At 50.9% G+C, this 23,337-nt stretch overlaps 1 long non-coding RNA gene across 2 annotated transcripts; it reads left to right on the forward strand.

Moving 5' to 3' along the window:
- Positions 1 to 4,484: 4,484 nt before the first annotated feature.
- On the forward strand, positions 4,485 to 16,003 carry LOC141422531 (uncharacterized). Of its 2 annotated transcripts, XR_012447154.1 has the most exons (3): positions 4,485 to 5,231; positions 5,845 to 6,021; positions 11,919 to 16,003. It is a non-coding gene; the product is annotated as an uncharacterized lncRNA (long non-coding RNA). The 2 variants fall into 2 exon arrangements; XR_012447152.1 differs by having other exon boundaries at positions 4,485 to 6,021.
- Positions 16,004 to 23,337: the final 7,334 nt, after the last annotated feature.

Consider the following 23,337-nt stretch of genomic DNA (forward strand, 5'->3'; position numbering starts at 1 on the left):
GGAATTGTCAAAGACTTAGAAGAGCCAAAATAACTTTTTGGCAGTGTTGGGATTTGAACTCAGGGCTTCATGCCTGTCAGGCAGATGCTCTCCTGCTTGAGCCAGGCCCCCAGACTTTTTTGTTCTGGCTGTATTTTTGGAAATAGGATCTCTCTTTTTGCCTAGGCTGGCCTTCCTGTTTATGCTTCCCGCAGAAGCTGAGATGACAGGTAGGTGCTGCCACTCCCAGATACTGGTTGAGATGAGGTCTCATAAACTTTTTCCCTGGGGCTGTCCTCAAACCATAATCCTCCTGATCTCTGCCTCCAGAGTAGCTTGGAGGCATGCAGTGAAGAAAGAACAAAGCCGAAAGGTCAAAACTTACCACAAAGCTAGAGTTGACGCCAGGTAAAGTGCTGCAGGTCTGTAATCCCAGCATTTGGGAGATTGAGGTAGAAGGATCATATGAGTTCGAGGCCAGTCTGGGCTGCATAGTGAGACTCTGCTTCAAAATACCAGAAAAAAAGGCTGTTCATGTCAAGACAGTATGGCTCTGCTGCAAATGGAACAGAAATGAGAAATAAACCTTCTGTTTAGGGATCAGTGACTTTCTGCACACATTCCAGGACATTCACAGAGGGAAGGAGAACTCATGAACAAACGGTCCTGAGACAAGTGAATATTCACTTTCCAAACGTATGCATTTTGATTCTGCCTTCAGACCATACACATAAACCAATAAAATGGCCACAGGTTTAAGAGGAGCTGAAGCAACGAGAGTCTTAGGAGTTTTGAGAACATCTTCCACACACCGAGTGAGGCAGAATTGTCAGATATGACACTTGCAGCAAGTCATGACTCATAAAGGGAAAGGAGAAACTAGACAGACGCCATGAAACTCAACTTCTTCATCGCAGCGGCAATAAGGCTGAAGCCAGCGGATAAGCAGATAAATGACGGTGGAGCGTGCATACAACGGAGCGCTTAGAAGGAACTGTGACACATCACAGTGAGGATGAAACTGGAAAGCGTTGTGCTAAGTGAGAAGCCAGCCACAGAAGGACAAGTGCCGTGCCGCTCCACTTATGGGAAGTAGGTAGGCAGGGAGCTGAACGGTCAGGGGTGGGGAGGGGAGAATGGGAATCAGTGTTTAGCAGGTGTGGGTCTCGGTTGTACTGAGATGGGTTACCCAGCAACGTGTGCACCTAAAGATGGCCAACTGAATACTATGTATACCTCACCACGACTATTTTAAAACACAATGAAACAATCCCACGTTTTCTTTGCAACAATCCAAAGCATTTGCATTTCAAGGTATCATCAAGAAAATAAATACAGACAACGATCTGGTAAAGGATACGCAAATAGCACTTACATTTAAATAAGAACCCAGTCAAAACAGTGCAGCACACTATCTGACAATTTCCTTCTTATCTGTGAATATGCTATGTGTCATTCTACTAATCACTGAAAATGCAAATGCAAAAACGGATTTCAAGCCCTACACGCTCAGTAGTCTCAGATGCGTGAGGGCATCGGTTGGAGAGCACCAGCCTCAAGCAGCCAATGCTAGGGCTGTGGGTCCCAGGCGGGCCTCGCCCAGGGGCCAGTGCAGCCCTTGCTCCTATATGGAGGGTGATGTGCCTGGGGAGACACGTGACCTCACCTTCCCAGGATGCCCTTCGCTGTGCTGCAGCGCACAGGAGGAGTGTCTACGGAGGAAGTGGGTGGGGCCTCTGGCAGGAGGAAGTGGGTGGGGCCTCAGGCAGGAGGAAGTGGGTGGGCCTCTGGCAGGAGGAAGTGGGTGGGGCCTCTGGCAGGAGGAAGTGGGTGGGGCCTCTGGCAGGAGGAAGTGGGTGGGGCCTCTGGCAGGAGGAAGTGGGTGGGGCCTCAGGCAGGAGGAAGTGGGTGGGGCCTCTGGCAGGAAGAAGTGGGTGGGGCCTCTGGCAGGAGGAAGTGGGTGGGGCCTCTGGCAGGAGGAAGTGGGTGGAGCCTCAGGCAGGAGGAAGTGGGTGGGCCTCTGGCAGGAGGAAGTGGGTGGGGCCTCTGGCAGGAGGAAGTGGGTGGGGCCTCTGGCAGGAGGAAGTGGGTGGGGCCTCTGGCAGGAGGAAGTGGGTGGGCCCTCTGGCAGGAGGAAGTGGGTGGGGCCTCTGGCAGGAGGAAGTGGGTGGGCCTCTGGCAGGAGGAAGTGGGTGGGGCCTCTGGCAGGAGGAAGTGGGTGGGGCCTCTGGCAGGAGGAAGTACTCTTCCTTGTAGCGGCATGACCTTGGACTTGCCGCAGAGCCTGTCTGGGCCTCTACTTGCACATCTGCAAAATGAGGCTGTTGGAGAGTCATCTGACCAAAAGTGAGGGGTCTAATGGAAGCTTGGGGGGGGTCGGGGTCTTTTTTATTCCTTTTGATGACCTGGTCATTTGCTTTTAATACTTGCTGGTGTCTGTCTGGTACTTCTTCCAGCAGGAATGGGTGATGTCCAGGGGTTCAGGGTTTGGCGTGTTCACCCTTTCTCCCCACATTTAAGATTTGAATATGGTGTCCCCATAGGCTCACTGTTGAAGCCTACGGGGTGCTAGAAGCTTTCAGAGGTGAGGTCTAGCTGAAGGAAGTGGGTCATTGGTGTGTGTCTTGCCCTGATCCATCTCTGTCTCTCTCTGCTTCCTAGCAGCCATGAGATGACCCGGCTCTGCCACACACTCCCACTGCCATGATGTTCTGCCTCACAGAAGGCCCAGAAACATACAGCCAAGTGATCATGGGCTGAACCCACTGAAACCCTGAGCCAAAGAAAACCCTTCTTCCTCTCAGGTGTTTGTCACAGTGACAGAGAGTAACTGATGAACCATCGCAACCCTTCAGCTTGCAGGACACTGTCTGAGGAGAAGATAGTTCACCTCCCGGGGTGGGGTGAGGTGTGGCAGAGCCAGGAGCGCCCCAAGTCTTCCAGTGTCAGCTGCCCTTGACCCCACGTGACTCCCATGTTCGTGGGCAGAACAGGTGCCACTTGCTCCAGTTCACAGATGGGGACACCAAGGCATGTGGCAGAGCTGGTCTAAAGCAGTTTCCAGCCTCCTGTGGCCCCCATGCTTCCTCCTGTCTCTGTTCCACCTGCTTCCTGTTCTGCCTAGGTCAGAGAAAGGCAGGACCAACAAGACTTGACAATGTGATGGTCACTTTATCCTTCTTTCTGACTTTTCCTTGTGATTCTTCGGGCAGCTGGTGCTTATACAACCATTATGGGGGACAGGGGACTTGCTTTCATTGGATGTTTTACATTCTGCTCTTTTGAGGAAGCTGACATCTCAGAGAGTTGCAGACACCCCGAGGGAGTTAAAGGCAAGACCTGGTGACTGGGCAGTAAAGATGGGTCCAGACCTATGGAGAGGAGCAGGCTCAGCTCCAAGGCTCAACCTAGGTGGGATGGAATTTAACGTGGAGGTGGAGGTGAGGGATAAGTCAAAACATAAGCAAAAAACAGGCTGTGCACCACTGCACACTCCTTCCTCCCATTCTAGGACTGGGCAGCTGGCTGGCCAGAAATTCTTTGAACTCCCTGGGACCTGGCTTTGATAAAAAAGAAGGAAGCAAGTACAGGCTTGTTTACTGGGCAGGCTTCAGAGTAAGGAAGTAGCTTTGTTCTCCTGTGTGTAAAGAACTCAGGACCTGGGGACCTCAGCTTCACTCTGTCTGCCACAATCCATGGAAATGGTTTTGGAGGCACAGGGCCAGGACCAAGCTGAGGTTCTGCGATGGCCAGTTGCTGTGCCCCTAGGAGGGAGGGCAACAGCTAGCATCAAGGGGGTTACCACCCCTCCACTTCCCCTAACCCCCACTGCTGATATAGGGCCAGCTTCCTTCAGTTGCTGGCTGGAGACTGGGAGCCTTATCTGGTGGGTAGGGCTTCCTTTCTTGCTTGGTAGGGAGTTTACTAGGAGGGATAGAGTCTGAATGAAGTTTAGAGGATGGGGCCCCAGCAGGGTGCTGGAGTGAGCCTGGGCCCCTGGGCCCAGCCAAGCCCTCTGCTGGCTGCCCAGTATGCAAGGAGGAGCTGCTTTGGTCTTTTGTTAGGTGAGGGCCCTGCTGAAGGAAGCGGCAGCCAAAGCCAGGTATTTACTTGGTGATCTTTCTGCTAGGAAAGATAATGAACACGCAGGGAAACAGGCCAAGGCTCCTGTACCTGCAGGAAGTGGGCTCTGCCCTCTGCACCTGGAGACCAGCCTCGTCTTGGGCCGCAGGCTCCTTGTTTTATGTCCTCACCAGGCGTCGTAAAGACCTAATGGCTCTCGAGTTCTGAAAAACATCAGCTGAGCTCCTGTGTCTACTCTAGGAGAGGAGTGGCAACCTGGCAGCACAGTCTGCCAGGTTCAGACCCAGATGCACCATAAAGAGGCACCATAAAGTTCACCTGCTGGTGCCACATTGGTGGCACAGCTGGCCTGGTGATCCTGGCCCTTGCTCGACCCTGCGGTCTGCCTGGCATTGGGCCAGGAGGATGGGCTAGACCCTGTTCCTGCCTCAAGACTTGTGGGACACCTCCCTGTGCCCTGAGAACCAGGAGGAGGGATGGGGCTGACCTGTGGCAACTGCTCTGGCCCTTGAGTGTGAACTGACCCCATGAGCCCCACCCAGGATAAGGGAGAGGAGCCTCCCTGGTCAGCAGTCACTCAAAGGACAAAGGGATCTATAAGGCTACGTCTCAGCTAGGAGGCCCTTAAGGAGAAGGGGGAGGGTCTGTGCACAGGAACCATCAACTAGGCACTCACACAGGAGAAGACATTGAAGGTGGCGGCACCCTGGATGCGTCTGCACACGCAGCCAACTGTGTTAGGCATATGCATCCTGTGTATCTCTTGGGCCGATGGGAGCAGCTGTGAGAACCAGATGCTGGTGTGAATTTTTCCAAGATGTTTTTGGATGTTGCTACGTCAGTCAAATCACAGGAGGAATCAGCGGCTGGTGGCTTGAGAGCCATGTGAGCCCACCCAGGCAGCAGACCACCAGTGACCAGCCCTGACACGATGCCTCACCTCCTCTTGGTGGCCCTGCTGGTAGGAGTTTGTGTGAACATCTGTGCGGCCCTTATCTCCCACCCAGCTAGGTCCCCTGGGCTCTGTGTGAAACTGAACTCTGCCATCTCCACAGCTGACTGCAGCAGGGACGCTGAGTCCAAGTCCACCATGTTCTCACAAACAAAAGAAGCCTGTCACACTTCTGTCCTTAGAAGACACCAAGTTGCTACTCACCCAAGGTCCTGTGGTGAGTTTTTATTTGAAACCCAAAAGAAAGCAAATGAGAAGTAAAAGGGGCCGTTAGACCCAGACAGGAGAAGACTGTGGTGACAGAGAGGCTCCTCGGGGCCCAGTGACTTAAGGAAGCTAGAACAGGTGACACTGGCCTCGGGACATGGAGAGGACATGTTGGATGCCTGCCTATGAGCTCTTGGCTCCTGGAGGAGGAAACTGCTGCTCTGCTTCTCCATAAGGACCAGGCTGGTGGACACCAAGTTTGCTTTGTGTTCCCACTGTCCCGTGTCTTCAGTTAGCAATTCCCCTCCGACCCTTGGCATCAGATGTGAATGGTTAAGGAACCTGCAGGCAGAAAACCCCGTGAATCTTTGTCTCATCAGTTTGGTTCTTCCTGGGCCACACAAGTGTACACCCTGCGTTCAGGAAAGGAACGAAATTCAAGTAGTATGACCACCACATTCCCTGAGACAACATTGGAGTCGAGTTGAGGAGGAAACATAGGGAGGGGAGAGGAGGAGGACTCCCATGGGGCCCCTGTGTTTTCCACCAGGTCCTTCACTTTTGAAGTCTGGCTGCATCAGGAGCCCGTCAGAGCTCCTTTTGTGGGGTGCTTATTTCTTTAGGTATGAAGAAATGTCATCCTGAAGGGAAGAGAGTTTTCAGAAGAACCCTCTGAAGCTGTGGCAAAACTCCGGTACAGAGAAGTAGAGACCTCTCACTGGACACAGCAAAGCGTCCAGAGGTGTTCACCTTCTCGTAGACACAGAGCTCGTCCTCTTGGCTGGGCTGGAGACCCTCAGGTAGGGAAGGAATGGTTTGCAAGGTGACACTCTTCTGGGAAGTGAGATCTGCCAAAGTCAGCAGTAGGTTAGAGCCAAACATGACACCAAAAGGAGCTCTGGGGATTTAGAGAGGCAGGGGCCCAGGGTGGAGAGGAGCCAGGAAAGGAAGAGGAGTCACTTCTGCCTCTCGTCTCCTGCTTGCCCACTCCCACTCCCAGGCAGCCTCACTCTTAACCTGAGGGTGTTCTGTTCTGTTAGCATGTGTGACCTTGGGTCTTAATTACAAGTACTCCAAGTGACACCCACTCTCCCCATCCTATGGAGAGCCCGGTGGCTTCTTAGCCACCTTGAGAAGTTTCCTAACTCTTTCTTGTAGACTGGTGTGCAGGTGACTTGTGTGTGTGTAGGGTATAGTATGTATGCATGTACATATGTGTCCATGTGCACTGTGTGTGTATCTCATGTATTAGTGCGGTGTGTTTACACATATGTGTGTATGTATGTGTGTGTGTGTGTGGTGTGTGTTCATGTGTGTAGCATATGTAAGTGTGTGCGTGTGTATGTGTGGTGTGTGGTTTCTGTGACATGTCTGTGTGTGAGTATTGTGACTGTGCATGTGTGTGGGGACAGTTGGGAACATCTGGTGGGGTCCTTTACTTCTCACAATAGCTGGCCTGCTGCAAGAAGAGGCAGCCCCTGGGAGACCAAGCATCCAATCTCAAAGGCTGGTCCTACAGAACAAAGTTTGTCCTGCTAAAGACACCCATCAAGCTGGCAATGACAAGCATTGGGGCTCCAATTTACAAAAAAGAAAAGCTACACACATTGCATACACACACACACTCACACACGCATGCATGTGCGCACACACACACACACGCGAAAGAAAAACACAAACCATTCTTTCTCTTTTTTTCATTACACCAAGCCCTGGCACTGGGGAGGCACCCAAACCTCCTGGTGGCTCTTGGAACTTTCAGTGCCCCACCCTGTTGAAGGGCTTGGCTTTCCAATGTCCTCATTGCCAGCAAGGGACCCACCCATGGAACGAAGGTGGATCCACAACTGCCCATGACTGAGTCTCAGCCACATGACTCATTCAGCCATATGAACCAATCCCCAAGGACCAATGGAATTTGATTTCCTTCCTCTGCACCACAGCGCTTCTCTGGGTTTTTGCTCGAGAATGGGAGAGGGAAGATAAGTCACTGACTAAGTTACTTCAGTGAGAAGGGACAGATGCCAGGCAGGTGCTCTGAGATAAGCAGGAAGAAGGAAGAGGAAGGTGAAGATGCAGAGGCAGGTGCCGTCTGAAGGAAGTGGATCGCTGACTTCTGATAACACAGGCCTGGGCCGGGCCGTGTGCTGTCCCACAGGAGGGGTGGGGGCCCATGCTCCTCTGTCCAGCTTTAGGTGAGGCGGGGTCGCTCACTCCATGGGCCTGTGGAAAAGTTACTCCTCGGATTTTCTAAGCCCTAAATTCAAACCTCTGTGCTGGATCCCTGCAATCCCTCTGGTATGCACTGGATTGACTGCTATTAATTTTCTGTTGAGAAAAAATGAGTCACTGCACTTCTGCAGAAAACCGGTTCGCTTTTAAGCTCTCCGGAGGCTGATAAGGAGGGATGTGTTTTCAGCCATCCTTTCAGGGTTCAACAATTATTTCCTGAGCTCATCTGTGGTCCAGTTTCTCTTAGATGTGGGAAAATCACGAGGAGTGACAAAGGATAAGTGAGCAGGCCATTCTCATACAGAGCGAGTGGTTGATGATTAAAGGCACTCTAGGAGTCAGAGTCCCCACACCCGACCTGTGACAATGCTACCTGACATTACAGAAGGGAGCTTGCGATGTGCTTCAGGTCTTGACATGGGGAGATTATCCCAGATCATGTGGGTCCGATATAATCTTGAGTGTCCTCCTAAGAGGAAGGGAGGGGGTCAGAGGGAAAGAAAAAGATGGGAGGCTGAAGTAGGGATGCAGTGCTGTGAGGATGGTCCATGAGTCAAAGAATGTGAGAAGCCTCTAGAAGGTAGAAAAAACCGTCCGCAAAAGGAATGCAGCCCGGTGAATGTCTTGGTCTGAGACTTCTTATCTCCAGAACTGTGAAGACATAAACACGTGTTGTTCTAAGTCACTAAGGTTGTGGAGATTCGTTTACAGTGATGAGATGCTAATCAGCTGTGCAAAGTGTCTAAGGAGCCAGCACTGGCACCGAGCTCGGTAGTGGGAGGTGAATCTGCCCGGGAGTCAACAGAAAACAGTAGCCTGGCCTTTCACTCATGAAGCCCTGGAGGTTCAGCTGGGGCAATTGCACAGGTAAAGAAGGAAGAAATAAAGCTCACTGTTCACTGAGGAAATGATTGTGGAAGTAGAACATCTGAAGAATCTACAAAAAAAAAACCCTTCTGCAATATATAAGTGAGTTTTCAGCAAGGTCATAGGATATAAGTAAGGTCGACACAAAAATCAAACAAGCTTACGTATGGGAACAGAAATACGCAAAACAGAAGTTAGCAGCATACTCCTATAGAAATATGTATTTAGGTAAAATCTAACAAAATGTACATTCTACCTATCTGCTGAAAGCTACAAACTGTTGATAAAAGTCAAACAACCTAAATATCTGTAGAGGCGGACCATATTCACAGACCGAAAAGAGTCAACGTGGTAAATAGCTCAGTTATCAAATTGACCTGTGGGCTTGGCCCAGTTCCCAGCAAAGTCCCAGCAAGGTTTTACTCGTGGACATGAGCAAACTTATTCTACAGGTTACATGAAAAGACAAAGGACTTAGATGAGCTACGGCAATCTTGAGGAAAGAGGAATGAATGGGGAGGAAGCCGCCTGGCGTCAGGACAATGATCAGATGACGACGAAGGGTTGATCAGTGAACACAGAGATCCGGGAACACACCCACGCATATCTGGCCGCTGACTTTGCACAGAGCTGCAGGAGAAATCCAGGGGAGAGCTGCATCTTGGACATCTTTAGAGGAACAATAAACCTGGACACAAACGTCATGTCCTCTGCAAAGGAAAAGTGAAAATGATCACAGACGTAAGTGCTAAACATAAAACTGTGAAACTCACAGGATAACACACAGCAGAGGTTTGCAGGAGGGATGGCTGACAAGCACCATGCGTGAAAGGACCTCACCAAAATGATGTCCCTTGCTCTGCCACAGTCCCTGTGAAGGGGACTGCTTGGAGATGTCTGCTGACCCAGCATCCAGCAATTTCTTCATGTCTAGAATATTCTGTAAAGAAACCTCACAATTCATCAGCAAAATCCCCCAAACAATCCAGATAGAAAATGAGTAAAAGGCATGAACGATTTCACCAAAGAAGATGTAGAGTGCAGATAAGCACATAAAAGGTGCCAGCACCATCATCCACCAGGAAAACGTAAGTTAACTCCACAATGAGCCATCGCCACAAACCTCTCAGAAGCACTAATGAGAAAAGAAGAGTGGTAATGCCCCATGCTGGTGAGGACATGGAGAAATTGGATCACTTTGAATGATACAGCTGCTCTGGGAAACCGTTTGGCAGTTCTCTTTAAAAAAAAAAACAAAAAAAAAACCCTAGACCTGAAGACCAGGCGTAGCAGTTAACATCTATAATCCAGTTATTGAGAGATGGAGATCATAGCTGACGGCCAGCCTGGCTTGCAAAAAGTGAGCAAGACTCCATCGCAACAAACATGCCTGGTGTGGGGCACATGGCTGTAATCCTAGCTATGTGGGAAGAGGTATAAGTGAGGCATGCTTCATCTGAAGCTTGCCTGGGAAAAAGTGTGAGGCCCTCCCTGAAAAAGAACAAAAGCAAAAGGGCTGGAGGCATGGCCCAAGTGGTAGAGCATTGCCGAGTAAGCTCAAGGTCATGAGTTCAAAACCAGTACCAGGAAAAAAAAAAAAAACTGGACTTGAACTTAACTCATGACTCAGTAATTGCACTTTTGGGCATTTAGCTCAAAAAAAAAAACCTTTCAAACAAATGTCCTTCAAGAGTGAATAAACAGACTATGGAACATTAATATCATGGAATACTATGCACCAACTTAAAAGGGCCAAACTCCTGATAGACACAAATAACTAGGATAAATCACTAGGGAATTAGGCTGAGTGAAGAAAAGGCAATCCCAGAGGATTCTGTTTGGCATGATTGCACTGACAGAGAACATTTTTATTGTTGTTTTGCAGTACTGGGGTTTGAACTCAGAGCCACTCCACCAGCCCTTTTTTGTGATGGTTTTTTTTGAAGGTACGGTCTCAAGAACTATTAGCCTGGGCTGGCTTTGAACCGTGATCCTCCTGATCTCTGCCTCCTGAAGAGCTAGGATTACAGGCGTGAGCCACTGGTGCCCGGCTCAGAATATTCTTAAAAATGACAAAATCGTAGAGAGAGAGAGAACAGACCTGTGGTTACCAGAGGTTAAGGGATCGGGGAGGGGGGGCGGTACAAAGGGTTGGCAGCAGGGAACGTGGGGACGAACAGTTCTGTACCTCGATGTGGTGGCTGTGACATGAATCTATACATGTGATAAACACATGTGTGCACACACTCACAAACAAATGTATCTAAAACTGGCAAACTCCCCACCAATTCTGGGGGATGTACTTACCTCAGTTTCCCGTCTGACATGCTGTCACAGTTAGGCAAATGTTGCCTTCAGGAGAATTGGGGAAGGGCACCTGGCATCACTCTTGACATTTTTGCTAATTCTTGTGAATCTTCAATTCTTGCCTGAGAAGGAGAGGACGTGTGGGCGCATGGGCAGTGCCCCCAGAGGAGGACACCTGAGGTCACTGCTGAGCTGAGCAAGGCGCAAGGGCATGGTCCTTGCTAGCTGTGCTCCACCAGTGTCCCCTGGCAAGGACTCTGTGAGCCTGTGGTGAGGTAGACCAGATGGCCCTGAACACCTCCTCTCCCTAAGTCTCTGCCTCCACAGTTCCTGAGACGCGTGGCACTCAGGGGCTTCCCGTGCAAGGTTGCTCTTTGGTGAGGTCCGGCCTGTCTCCCCCTGGTTCCTGGTGGGGATAGAGACAGTAAGCCCTTCTCCAAGGCAACCTCCGTTCCCAGTGGCCACTGACTCCCTCAGTCCCAGTCAGGACTCCCACTTTGTTATGGGGTCTGCACAGTGCAAACCTGTGCCGATAGGAAGAGGTGAGGGATGGCACGGGACAGAGTGGGACAGCCCAGCGGGCTGTGCAGGCCAGATGGCACCCGAACAGTGTCGACAGATGCGAACTAAGCCATTCTGCAGACTCTCGGCTCTCCGATAATTTGCAGGTGTGCCATTAACACGGCTTTGAAAGAATCCTCCAAAGACTGAGCTCTGAGGAAATTTGTCCCGTAGAGACCTGGGACAGTCTATCACAATGACCATGGGGTCAGCTAACGACAGCACCCTGGTCCTTCTGTGCATGCATTAATTCTGGGACCTCCCCTTCCGTGCAAATATCTTCTTTCCTCATGGTGTCATGGCTATTGAGTCAACCACAAAAGGGGGCATGTCCCAGGCGGGACTTTTCTCCACATTTTATCTAATCAGTCTCCACCTGCTCTTGTGGAGGTTTGGTGTGTCTGAATCTGCACCCGAGACCACCTGTGTGTGGGTGACCAAACAGCTTTGGCAAGATCCTCAGACACGCTTTCAGAGGAGGGCTGAGAGAGGAACCAGGAAGCATATTCATGACTGGAAAGAGGACTCAGTCAAAGAGCCAGGGGAAAAAGGAGGGGAGCAGAGGGTGGCTGACAGACCAAGGGAGGAGCAGCAAAAGAGCCATCTGTAGCGGAAGACACAGGCAGACTTAGGCAGCTTCAGGGGATCAGAACGGAGCCCATGGAAAAGGTTTGCGCCACACTTGAAGGGGTGAGTGTGTCAGCCTCACCACATGTTTATTCTCTCACAGCTGGAGGTCAGAAGTCAAAGCCAGGTGTTGGGGTGCTCCGTCCCTCAGAAACCTGCAAGAGAGGACCTCACAGCGATTCTTCCGGTTTTGGTGATTCCATGTTCTCCTTGGTGGGTGGCTGTGGAATGCACATCTCTGCCTGTCCCCATGTAGCCATCTTCTCTTGTGGGCTCTGTTTCTACTCTGCTTAGCCGGGCATAACCGTGGTGGACCAGGACACACTTGAACAGTTGCACCTTAACTTGAGCACATCTAAAACATCCTCATTCCAGATAAGGTCATGGGATGTCACAGGTCCTGGGCGTTAGGACGTAAACACACCCTTCTTGAGACACTATTCAACTCCTAGCTTGGGGAGGCTCAGCCTCCTGGGGCACTGGACAGAGGATGGCTGGTACAGAGCCCAAAGCTGGAGGCTGAAGCCATTGTGGCTGGAGGAGAGGAGGAGTTGATAGGAGGTGAGGGAGACGGCGAGGATGAGGACGGTGGAGTGCTTTCAGGCTCTTGTGACACCGTGCAGGGAGGACGTCGCAGCTGGAGTCCTCTTTTGCAGAGCTTGCTGTGAACTTGGAGCACTGGGAGGACACAACCACACCCACCAGGCACTAGTGGCTGAGGATTCTGGCAATGTCACCTAATCCACCTGTCCCCAGAGGCAGAGGTGGGGTGGGAACCAAGGATTTGACTATCTGAGAAATCACGGGTAGGGGAGGGCAGGTGTGTGATGCATGTGGAGTGGTAGGGGTCCCCACAGGCCCCCCCCAAACTTCTGAGTTTCTGAGTCTCTCCACCACTGGGACGAGTCCCTGGGCTCATGGAAATCAGCCTCAGAGGGCCGTGAAAAAGCTTTCCCTGCTAGAGCTGCTTTCTCCCTGGGCTCACTGGTTAGACATTTGACCCCTTCCGTGGATTTCCTGGTTCTGAACCTCTTCAAGCCTCACCTTCCCTTCCCTTAACCCACAAACATCCTGACCCTTAGCAGTGTCCTGAAGGCACGCACCTTCCAAAAAAAAAACCCAAAACCACAGAAAGCCAACCAGGGGCTGCCCACCAGCCCGCCCCTGGACCTGGTGCCACACTCCTTCTGCATTCATCCCCCTCCTGTCCTTCCTGGCTGGGAGGCAGATGCCACTGGTGTGGACATCTGTCCCCATCCCCCTAGCGAGTGACCTTGCCTTGCAGTCAGTTCACCTGGGCTCCACCACATCTCTTCTCTCCCAGCGTGCTTCCTCATTTAGAAAATGGAAGTAATAACACATCATACCTCCTAGGAAGGAGCCCTACTGCAGTTTAGAGGACACTGTGTCCTCCACTGGAGACTGTAAAGCCTTTTATTTTTTTAAGGCTTCAAGGATCCCTAGGCAGTGATGAAGGAAGGCTTTGACAAGCTACGTGATGTCACTTAAACCTCTGATAACTCAAGGCTTCCTCACCTGTGGCAGTCAAGGCTTCCTCAGCAGATTCAGTAACATAAACACCGCAGGTTCTTGCTGAAGGATCCACACAGTTCCGTGTTTTCATACTCAGAACTAAAACGACAAGGCAATTCTTCCAAGTGGATCTGCCCTGTAAGATAGCTTCTTAGGAGAGAAGCCGAGCTTTTACCTCCGGGGCAGCAGGTGTGCGTGAAGGAACCACAGTGACCGAACCACACCCTTCCATAATTACCCACCAACGTGAACGGGGGATGCTACCTGCCTAGGAGTCAAGGCCTCACTGAAATGTGTTCTCACCAGCTCAGTAGCTGTGAAAAACGCTCACGGCTCATTAATGACCAGTTTTAGGACTTGCCCATGTGCTAGTATCTTAAATATGTTTTGTCTGTTTGTTCTGTTAGTTCTGCTGAAGCATCAAATGAGCCTATATCCACGTAATCTCATCCCGCGGGGGAGCTCTCTTCTCTCTGTGTGGTTTGCTTTGTAACAAAGGCTTGTAGGGACAACAAAGCTGGCCTGGTGGAGATAGCTAGTGTTTTCCTCGACACTTGGAAGCCGAGGTGGAGTAAAATATGCAGAACATGTTCAGAGGACCCTCTCTCTTGGTTTAAGGCAAAGGAAGCCCAGAGTCCTAGCAAAACACAAGACTAGAAAGCAGAGTGAGCTGGGACAGAAAACAGAGGTACCCCGGGCACTGCAGCAATGACTCATCCAGAGAGAAGGGCTGGGAGGGGCCCAGGGAGCCTCGCCCTAGGGAGCTGGTGCCGCTGGCCCCGAGGGCTCCCTCACTCTGCCTCCTGGCAGCCTCTCCTCCCCATGCCCTGACCGAGGCTCTTCCATGCAGGGAAGAGCGGCTGTGATGCCAAGGGGGGCAGTGCACCATCAGCGGGCTCTTGTCTAGCCTGAGGGAAGGCTGGCAGATCTGCTTGTGGCACTCACGGGTAGAAGCCTTCTGGCAGAAATACAGGCTTTGATCTATTATTTACAAAAAAGCATGAGAAAAAAATAAATTGCTCATTTGAGGCTGCCTGAAAAACACCTCCCTTAGCAACTTCCCCTCCTGTCACACAGCAGAGGCACGGTGGGAACTGTTTGCCTGGCCAATGGACACATGTGGTCCACAGAGCCATGACTGAGCTCCTCTCCCTGGGTCTGGTGCTGTGTGCAGCACAGCCCTGGAGCCAGGCGGGGCCAGGGTAGAGTGCGCCATGGGTGTGGACCCACAACAACCATTTGGAGGCGCCCTGCAGCAAGGCCCCAGACTCTTCCCTGAGTCTGGGGAGTCACACCAGGTTTGGCCCAGCGTCTGGAATGAGGCAGAGGAGTGGGTCATTACTGTGTTCCAGTTCCTGGTGCAGCTTGTGTTCCTTCATTAGAAAGGAATCACTTAAGAGTCTTTGCCCGAAAGTTCATCTCAGCTGCCAAATGACACCCACATCTGCACACTGACAGGAAGCATAAGCACTGGCTTCTCGTTGCACTTTTTCTTAAATTTTCTCTGTTGCCAAAGAAACTACGCAATACGGCTGCTCAGAAAACCAGCTTCGAGTGCTGGATGTGCGGCAGAGGGAGACCTTGTTTGTTTACGATCCTGGACCTCAATGAGCTGGGCAGAGCTCCTTTGTGACCCTCTCTGTGACAAGAAGAAGCAAAGCCCTGCAGGCTCACTCAGTAGCTTATCTAGGCACCTGGGCACATTAACTCACTGACCGCGCTGTGAATCATCGAGATAGTAAACAATCCTTCATCTCCATGGATGGCTTACCCCTGGGATGACAGGTGCTCGCCACCACACCCAGCTTCTCTCCATTGACATGGGGTTTCACAAACTTGTTTTTGCCCAGGCTAGCCTAGACCCACATGCTCCCACTTGTTTGTTCACTCGTGTGTGTGACATTGTCACATTGGGTGTCATCAACCACTTGACAACCTGCAAGATTCATCTCTATGGAATTTTTCTGTATGTTCTCAAGAGAACGAGCAAGGATAAAGTAGCCAGCACTCCCTCTCCCAAGAATGGAGGTTTTGCTTTACTTTGGGAGGCAGGAATCATGGATTATAGACATATATTCATATGCTGTTGTTTGTGGGCGGCCTTAGCCACATGTGGCTTCTGTTACATGAGCGCCTTCCCGGGGGCTGAGGCTGTGTTGGAGCTCTTCCCCAGCACGTGCGAGGCCCTGGGTTCCACCCAGCATCACAAACAACAGCAAAAAGAAAACCAACCAGAAGTATGAGCCAAGCAACAACAACAAACCCTCCTCCGCTCAAGACACTTCTGGAGAGTGCAATGGTAACCGCGGTGGCTGTGTCAGGGTCCCTGCTCCTGGTGGAGCCTGGAAGAGAATCGGGAGCCTGGCACAGTGGAAGAGCTTTTTCCCAAGTCCTGAAAACGTACCCAACTGTGCGATCATGTTACATCAGAGGTGCTCCTTGAGATCAATGTTGAGAAGGGCACAGTGATATGTCATTGCATTCTGTCATTAGTCACCTAGTGTCCAGTTTTGTGTACCATTTAGTACATTCCTAAGACCTTTAAAATATCTTGGCAACGTATAGGATCGTTGTAAAATGATAACAGGCATGTCACATTTCTGCTTTTATAAATGTCTATCCATGTTTTTGTAACAAATACAGATATTGCAAGTGGATGTGTCTAGGATTTCTTTTAAAAGAAACCATATGTATTATGGCGCTGATTTTAAAACACAGGGTCGGTGCTGGATTGCAGCACGCTGTGGGCTCTGATGTGCTCCTTCTGCCCTGGCATGCCTTCATTCCTGCCTCAGAAATGAGCACTGGCCTCAGGCAGGACCCTTTCACCTGGGTCACAAAACTAAAGCTGCACCCACATGGGACAGACAAAGTCCCAATCTCAAGCCTGGAGGTGAGGCCGCCCCCGGCTGCAGGTTGAGATGGTGCCGGCTTTTGGTTAAAGATGCCCTGTGATCCTGGGCCTCTCTCAGTCACCTCCTGGGAGTATCTGCTGTTTGGACATATGTCTGTGCACCTGTCATTCTGGGGCTGGGAAGGAGATAAGGAGATAAGACACTGGTCCCAGGGCTGCTCCCAGGAGGAAATCGGTGCTCAGGGCCCCAGGAACGCGGTGAGGCAGGTCCTGCTGACGGGGTCTATGTTTTCCCCGCAGCCGTGAATCTGCTGCATGTCCAACATTCATGAAAAAGTGAGGGGAGACAAGGAATAAAGCCACCTGTCTCCTTCCCTAGACGTCCAGCTGAGTCCTCGGCTTGGCTGCTGTCATGGGTAGAGTCAGCAACAGGAAAACACAGCCATGGGAACCTACCAAACACATCTCCTGCTGTCTTGTGGTAGATGGGAAAGGACACCACTTCTCGATGAGGACAGGAGGCAGGCAGGCACCTCTCTGCTTCTCCTGACCCTGCTGGAAACCTCACTCTGAAGTCAGGTTCCACAAGGAGTGACCACAGCCCTGGCTGTGTGGAATCTGCAATTCATCAATTCCCCCAGTGTCCAGGACAGACAGACAGCATTGCTGTGCTCAGACCCCAGTGCCACATCCCACACGCCTCACAGCTGCCTCTCCTAGTGGGACAGAGAACAGACGCCGGTCCCCCTGCCACACTAGAGGAGGGCCATTCTCATCAGATGCACCGTGCGCCTCTTCAAGCGCACAGAGCGGTGGCCTGGGCAGCTGCACGCTCACCTTCCTCTTCTCCATCGTCACCCTAGGCACCCCCCACCCCACAAGGCCCGGTTTCTAGGGAGAGTTCTGCAGGACGAATGATTCCACTTCTGCTACGGAGACTTCCAATGATGGAGAAAGAAGAGGAAATGGGCCATGCTGACCTACATAACAGAGCTATTCCATAAGGAAAGAGACAGGAAAATAGATCCGGCAGCCTTTCCCATGACAACTGAGCGCCTGGAATAGCCATGGACAGGGAGGGGCTTCACACCTCCGCGGAAGCCGGGAATGCGTTGGTGCGCGCGAGGCCTTCACCTGCAGTCGCAGGTGTTCCTAGGAGGACAGGAAGGGCACGGGGACGCACGGAAGAGGCCACGGAACAACGAAGCAGGGATCGGCACCACGCATTTACAGGCAAGGGAAGCTGGCCATTGCCGGGCAGGTGTGGCCCACCACCACCACCACCAGGAACATGGTGGGGAGGGGATTTCTCAACTTCTACTTCCTCCCCTTCAGTATGGGGGCCGAACAGCCTCCAAGGCCCTCTTGCTAACTAACTGGAACGACCAACAGGAGGAAAGCCACCCAGCATGGTGACTGCCACATGGTGCGCAGAGGTGACTGTTTAGAGGAGACCGTGGGGGGGACAGCCCTGGGAAGGTGTGCTTTCTGCCCACACGCTGCCCTTCTCTGAACTCGGCATACTAGGTCAGCATCGTGGACGTGGGTTGGGGGCTGCCCGAGACTGAGGACCTCCTTTTCTGAGCCCTGTCTCCTCCCCGGGAGGTGAGCCTGGCAGCCCCGCCCACGCACGCCTTCACCAGCTGGTTGGTTGCTGGCCGTGTGTCAGAGCTGTACCCCCAGGATCACAGTCCTGTTTTCCTGAAAACTCTAATTCCAACGGAAGGAAGTACATAAGTGAGCAAGACCCTTTACTCTGCTGAAGGAAGCACAAACAAAAAAAGAGAAGTGTGACAGGTGATGGTCAGTTGGAGGGACAAGGAAGGGAAGGTGATATTTGAGAAGAGCTGAGAAGAAGAAAGAGTGTAGGCTACATGCTCCAGAAAGAGTGGACTGCAAGTGCAAAGGCCCTGGGGCTGGCAAAGTGAAGGAGAGAATGAGGAGCCGTGACTGAAGAGTAGGAAGGGCAGATCCAAGTTCCATTGGGGCTCTAGGACTGTCTGTGACACCCAGGGAGCTGGTGTCTCATGAGGAGAGGCCTGTGTCCTCAGAGAACCTGCTTGGAAGACATGGCACTTTTCACATGGAAGGTCAGGAAGGTGGTCTGTGCGTGTCCCCAGAGTGTGTCCTCTTGGCTGTGTGACACCTTGTTTTATATAATAGATATATTCACAAAATTGCAAGTTTGTGAAATTTTTCTGTGTTTAAGGATCTTAAATTGCTTTCTGTTTAGCCATTCTAGAATCATTCCACAAAATGGAATAAGTGTTTCCTGAATCTAGTTTTGATAAATTGGAAGAGAGAATCCCTTTATGAATTGACAGTGACCTCACATCCAATTTTCAAAGCCAATGATTTCAAAGCCTCTCCTAGCAGGGTTTTGAGAAGTTAGGGGTTGGTATTTGCAGATGGAAGTCTCCCAACAGCTACCCAGCCTGCCCCGAGTTCCAGATCCTCCCATCATGCTCAGTAATTAGTCATTGTTGGGAATTCTGACAAGAATGCCACCTTCTTTTCCAAAATCCACTTCACGATCTAGAGAAAAGCATCTCCAGCTGGAGTTGACATTTTACGGGTGCGTCCCTCCTTTCTGGCCTGGGTCCAGGGTGCAGCCGCAGTCATCCTGCAGTGCGGTTGCTGGCTCCCACCTCCTGGCTGAAAACCAGCCCAGCCCAGCCGACGTGCAGAGGAAACTGATTTCCTGAGGCACAGGCAATGTAGCAAGCAAATGAATCAATCCTCACGCTGAGCTCGTCTCTGGAGCAATCATACGCGTCTTTCAAAACCTAGAAATCTCTCCAGTGTGTGCGGTTCAGTAGCGGTATTTAGTTTATTTTAAACTCGACATCACATTAAAAGAAGCCATGCAGTTTTATGAGCATCACAAAAGAGGCCTAGGTTGGAAAGGGCTGTGAAGCAATGTCCTGCCTATCTGCAGCCAGAGAGAGGCATTGAGGGGAGGAGTTGTGGGGCTGGTGTCTGACCTTGCCTTTGAGTCATGTTCTGCTTCAGTCCTGATGCAGTGACCCTCAACAGACCAGGCATGGAAAAGTGAGTGAAAAGATGCACACAAAACTCTCAGCAAATGTCTTCAGAGCCAAGCATGGCAGAGCAGGTGACAACCAGCCAGCGATGGGTGGCCGTCGGGTTCCAAGACCTTATGTTCTTAACCCTATTTCAAAACTTAGGGCAGGGAGAGGTGTCATGGTCACTTAAGCATGAAGACTAAGGAAGGGTGTGAGACAGGGTCCTGCAGGACGGAGGTGACGCGGGATCGTGGTGGCCCGCACATTAGAGCCAAGAGCGCGGCTGTCAAAGACTTGCTCTTACGTCAGCTGCTTTAAATGTGCAGCAGAGTAATTCTGAACTTTCTGTGGGTGTGACATTTTTCCTAAGCAGACTGAATCTTAAACTTAGATGTGGCTATTTCATAACACGGGGAGGAAAAATCAGCCTGGCCTGAAATCTTGACCGCGTGAAGACCGAGTGAGCTGTTACACGCCAGGCGCGGATTTATCAATGGGACGACCCGTAGTGCAGGTGTAGGGATGGGAATAAATCTGGGTGGGAATAAATCTGGAGATGGAATGAATGAACACGCCCAAGAAAAGAGCGCACACACCACCACCAGGTGCCTGACCGCCCTTCCCGCCCCACGGGAAGGAGTGGAGGCCCTGGGGTTTTGGGAAGACCCCGAGGCTCTGAACGCTTTCTCTAATGCAGTTAATAAAACCTGGAGGGAAAAGAAAAGATGCTATTTCAAGAATGATTTGAATAGCAAAAAATTAAAATTACATGAAACGCTTAACACTTGAAAATTGAAGGTGCCTGGGGCTCTTTTACTACCTTGTGCTTTTTAAACCAGAGCTGGGATGACCTTCAAGAAAGACAATTGGGGCCCAGGAGGGAAAGACCTGGAAATAAAACAACAAAAACTAGAGCTGGCCTATTTAGTAACCACGAAGACAATTGTTACCATAACAGCTATCACTTACTGAATTCTTCAACTGGGGTAGACAATTTTCACTTATTCATTTTATTTTCAGAATGACCTTGCAAAACAGGTCAATTTTTTTCATCTGCCATGTTTAATTGGTTAATATTTTGATGGGGTGACACCTGCACATGACGCAGAAGAGCAGGGATGACTACCCAAAGGGGAAGTAGCCATTAGTGATGCATTACGGCATTTCCTTCTGGATGTGGTTCCCACGAACATGTATGTACAGGGTGCCAGGCTCTGCTGCTTACTTCACACAGCATCCGTCTCTCACTTCCACATAGAGTGTCCTGCGCTTTGGAGGTTGGTCCCTACCGTACACATGGAGGTGCACCAGTCACTTCAGTGGTCGCACAGAATCCCCTGCTATAGATGAGCTGTGATTTATTCAGTCAGACACCTTTCAAAGACTTGTGCATCGCCCCTAAATTCTCAGCTTTCAAAAGCACACCAGGTGAAGCGTCCCCTGTGTTCAGAAATGAACGGCTTCCAAATTGGAAAAGAGGAAGTCAAATTGTCACTTTGTGCAGGTGACATGAGCTGATATCTAGAAAGCCCCCAAAACAAAACCATGAAACTACATGAACTCACAAATCTGGCAAAAAGGTGTAGGATAAAAAGTCAACAAGCTAAATTCAGTAGTATTTCTGTATGGCAACAGCAAATTATCTGAAAAAGGAATCAGGAAAGCAACCCTATTTAAAATAGCTACCAAAAAAAGCTAGGAAAAATTTAACCAAAGCAGTGAAAAGTCTTCACAATGAAAACTAGAAAGCTTGATGATAGCAACGGAAAAGGCCTCCACAAGGAGAGGACATCCTTGTTCAGAGCAGAGAGGTCAAAATTGCTAAAGTGTCTGTAGTGCCTAAACGAGCGACGAACACCCTATCAAATACCAATGGCATTCTTCACAGAACTAGAAAAAATCAATTCTAAAATTCATTAAATTCAAACGAGGTCATTAGGGTGGGCATAACCAACAGGACTGGTGGCCTCACAGGAAGAGGAGACTCCTACAGAGGGAGAGAGGAGTCAGGCACCTGCTTGCTGGTGACAACTGGGGATCAATGGCACCAGCAGAACCTGGGAGGGCAGGGAGGACTCTCCTGTCTTGGGAGTGTGTGGCTCTGCTGACACCCTCATTTCAGACTTGCACCCCAGGACTGTGGGAGGAATGACTCCCCCGCCCTAAGCCTGCCAGTGCGTCCTTATGATGGCAGCCCAGGAAGCCAGGACACTTAGTTTTAGAGCTAGCATGGGGTGAAGAGACAGAGACCTCCGTAGTAAAATCATAGAGTTGGGTGTGGCTTTTCTCAGGAAGCTGGGAGACTTTCAGGTGGTGGCAGCACTGGGAGGGTGTCCTGGGGTTCGCTCGCCCGAGACACTGAGGACCACATTCTATGAAGTGCATCCATGCCGGGAGCCACAGCAAGCTCTGTGAGACAGGATGCCTCAGGTGCTGGTCCTCCCATGGTGCCACTCTCGGCTCACGTCCCCCAGGGACAGGAAAGGATGGCCCTGTGATTGGCAAGTGGAGCCAGGAGGTGGCTGGGTCCTACAAAGGCAGGGCTGGCCGCTCCTCCTCACCTTGAGCCACTGCTTATTCATGCACGAACTCCTTCCACAAACACTCACACTTAGTGACACTTTACTTCTGCTTGAAAGGACAAAATTAATAAATAACTTGCTTTTTCAGAACTGGGGCTTGAACTCAGGGCTTTGTGCTTGCTCTGCAGGTGCTCTACCACTTGAGCCACACCCCAGCCCTTCTTGTTTTTCAGTTATTTTTTGAATAAGGTCTCACTTTTATGTCTGGGTCAGCCAGGGCCACGATTCCCCTATGTACATTCCTGAGTCACTGGGGTGACTGGTGTGCCATCATGCCTAGCTTTTATTGGTTGAGATGGGATCTCATGAACTTTTTGTCCAGGCTGGCCTCCAACCTCAATCCTCCCCATCTCTGCCTCCCAAGTAGCAAGGATTACAGTCATGAACCACAAAATAAAGAATTATTTTAATAATTCTTCTCATCAATTTTAATGAGAAGGTTTAAAGATAATAGGGACAGCTTCCCGGCTAGAAGAGAAAGTCTTTCCCGTGCCAACAGGTTCTGAGTATTGGAGCTCGTTACAAGGGAGAACCTAGTTAGGACTTGCTTAGCTGGAGGGGCTGCACCTCACCCCTCAGTCAACATGGACAAGGGCTTGGAGTGGGGGTAGGGACCCTGGCAGAGGATGCAGCGTGGTGAGGGACAGCCACTGTGCCACATGGTCATCTATATGGGCTGGGAGGTGGGCACAGGGAGGCTGTGTCCCCTCTTCAGTGACTCCAGGGAGACAAACTGTGACCAAGAGGAAATGTGGAGGTCAGTGGGAGACTAATGTCAGGAGTAAGAGTGCAATCTGGGTAATGGGGCAGAGGACGTTCCTGATGTAGAAAGAGCTATCCACCATAACCTTTCACCTCTGGAGACTAGTTCAGGCCTAACCTGTTTTTCTCTGCCACTGAGCCCAGAACTCCCCTTCAGCCAGCTCTGTCCTCTCCACCCTAGTTTGTTCAAGACGTTCGGGGAAATTCTGCAGACAAGCGATGTTCTGCAATCCTGAAGAACTGATGTGTGCCCCTCCACACACTCAAGAGCACCCACTGCCTCTTTGGTAAACACGACGACTATTTGAGAGTGTGACTGCCTGTCCAGTGCAGTGGGGCTGCTCACCCGGGCAGGATAGGGCTTCACAGTCCCTGGAAGTTGTGCTCATGTGGTGTGGTGTCTGGAATGGAAAATAAAGTGCCTCTTACCAAATAGCAGGCAAGCTGGGTGTGTGACAGAGGTTACTGCAGCTTTCCCTTTAGCTCATCTCTCCATGTATCTGACACCTCTGGGGAGGTGCATGCTTGCTGACCGGTCATCAGACCTCAGCCAACTGAGGATTGATGGTCCCCTGTCAGGCTCTGGGATCTGCACAGTGTTCAAGACATCAGGAAGTGCCTGGCAGTCTCCAGTGTCCGTGCCCCGGGGTCAGAGTATGATCCTTGTCTCTTAGATAAACACCAGGTCCAACCTAGATAAGCAAGGTCTCTGAAAACAGGCGCCATTTCTAATCAATGGCCCAGATGATGGAGAATCCAAACCAC

Source organism: Castor canadensis, chromosome 1 (genome assembly GCF_047511655.1).
Source record: "Castor canadensis chromosome 1, mCasCan1.hap1v2, whole genome shotgun sequence".
Classification (NCBI taxonomy): Eukaryota; Metazoa; Chordata; class Mammalia; order Rodentia; family Castoridae; genus Castor; species Castor canadensis.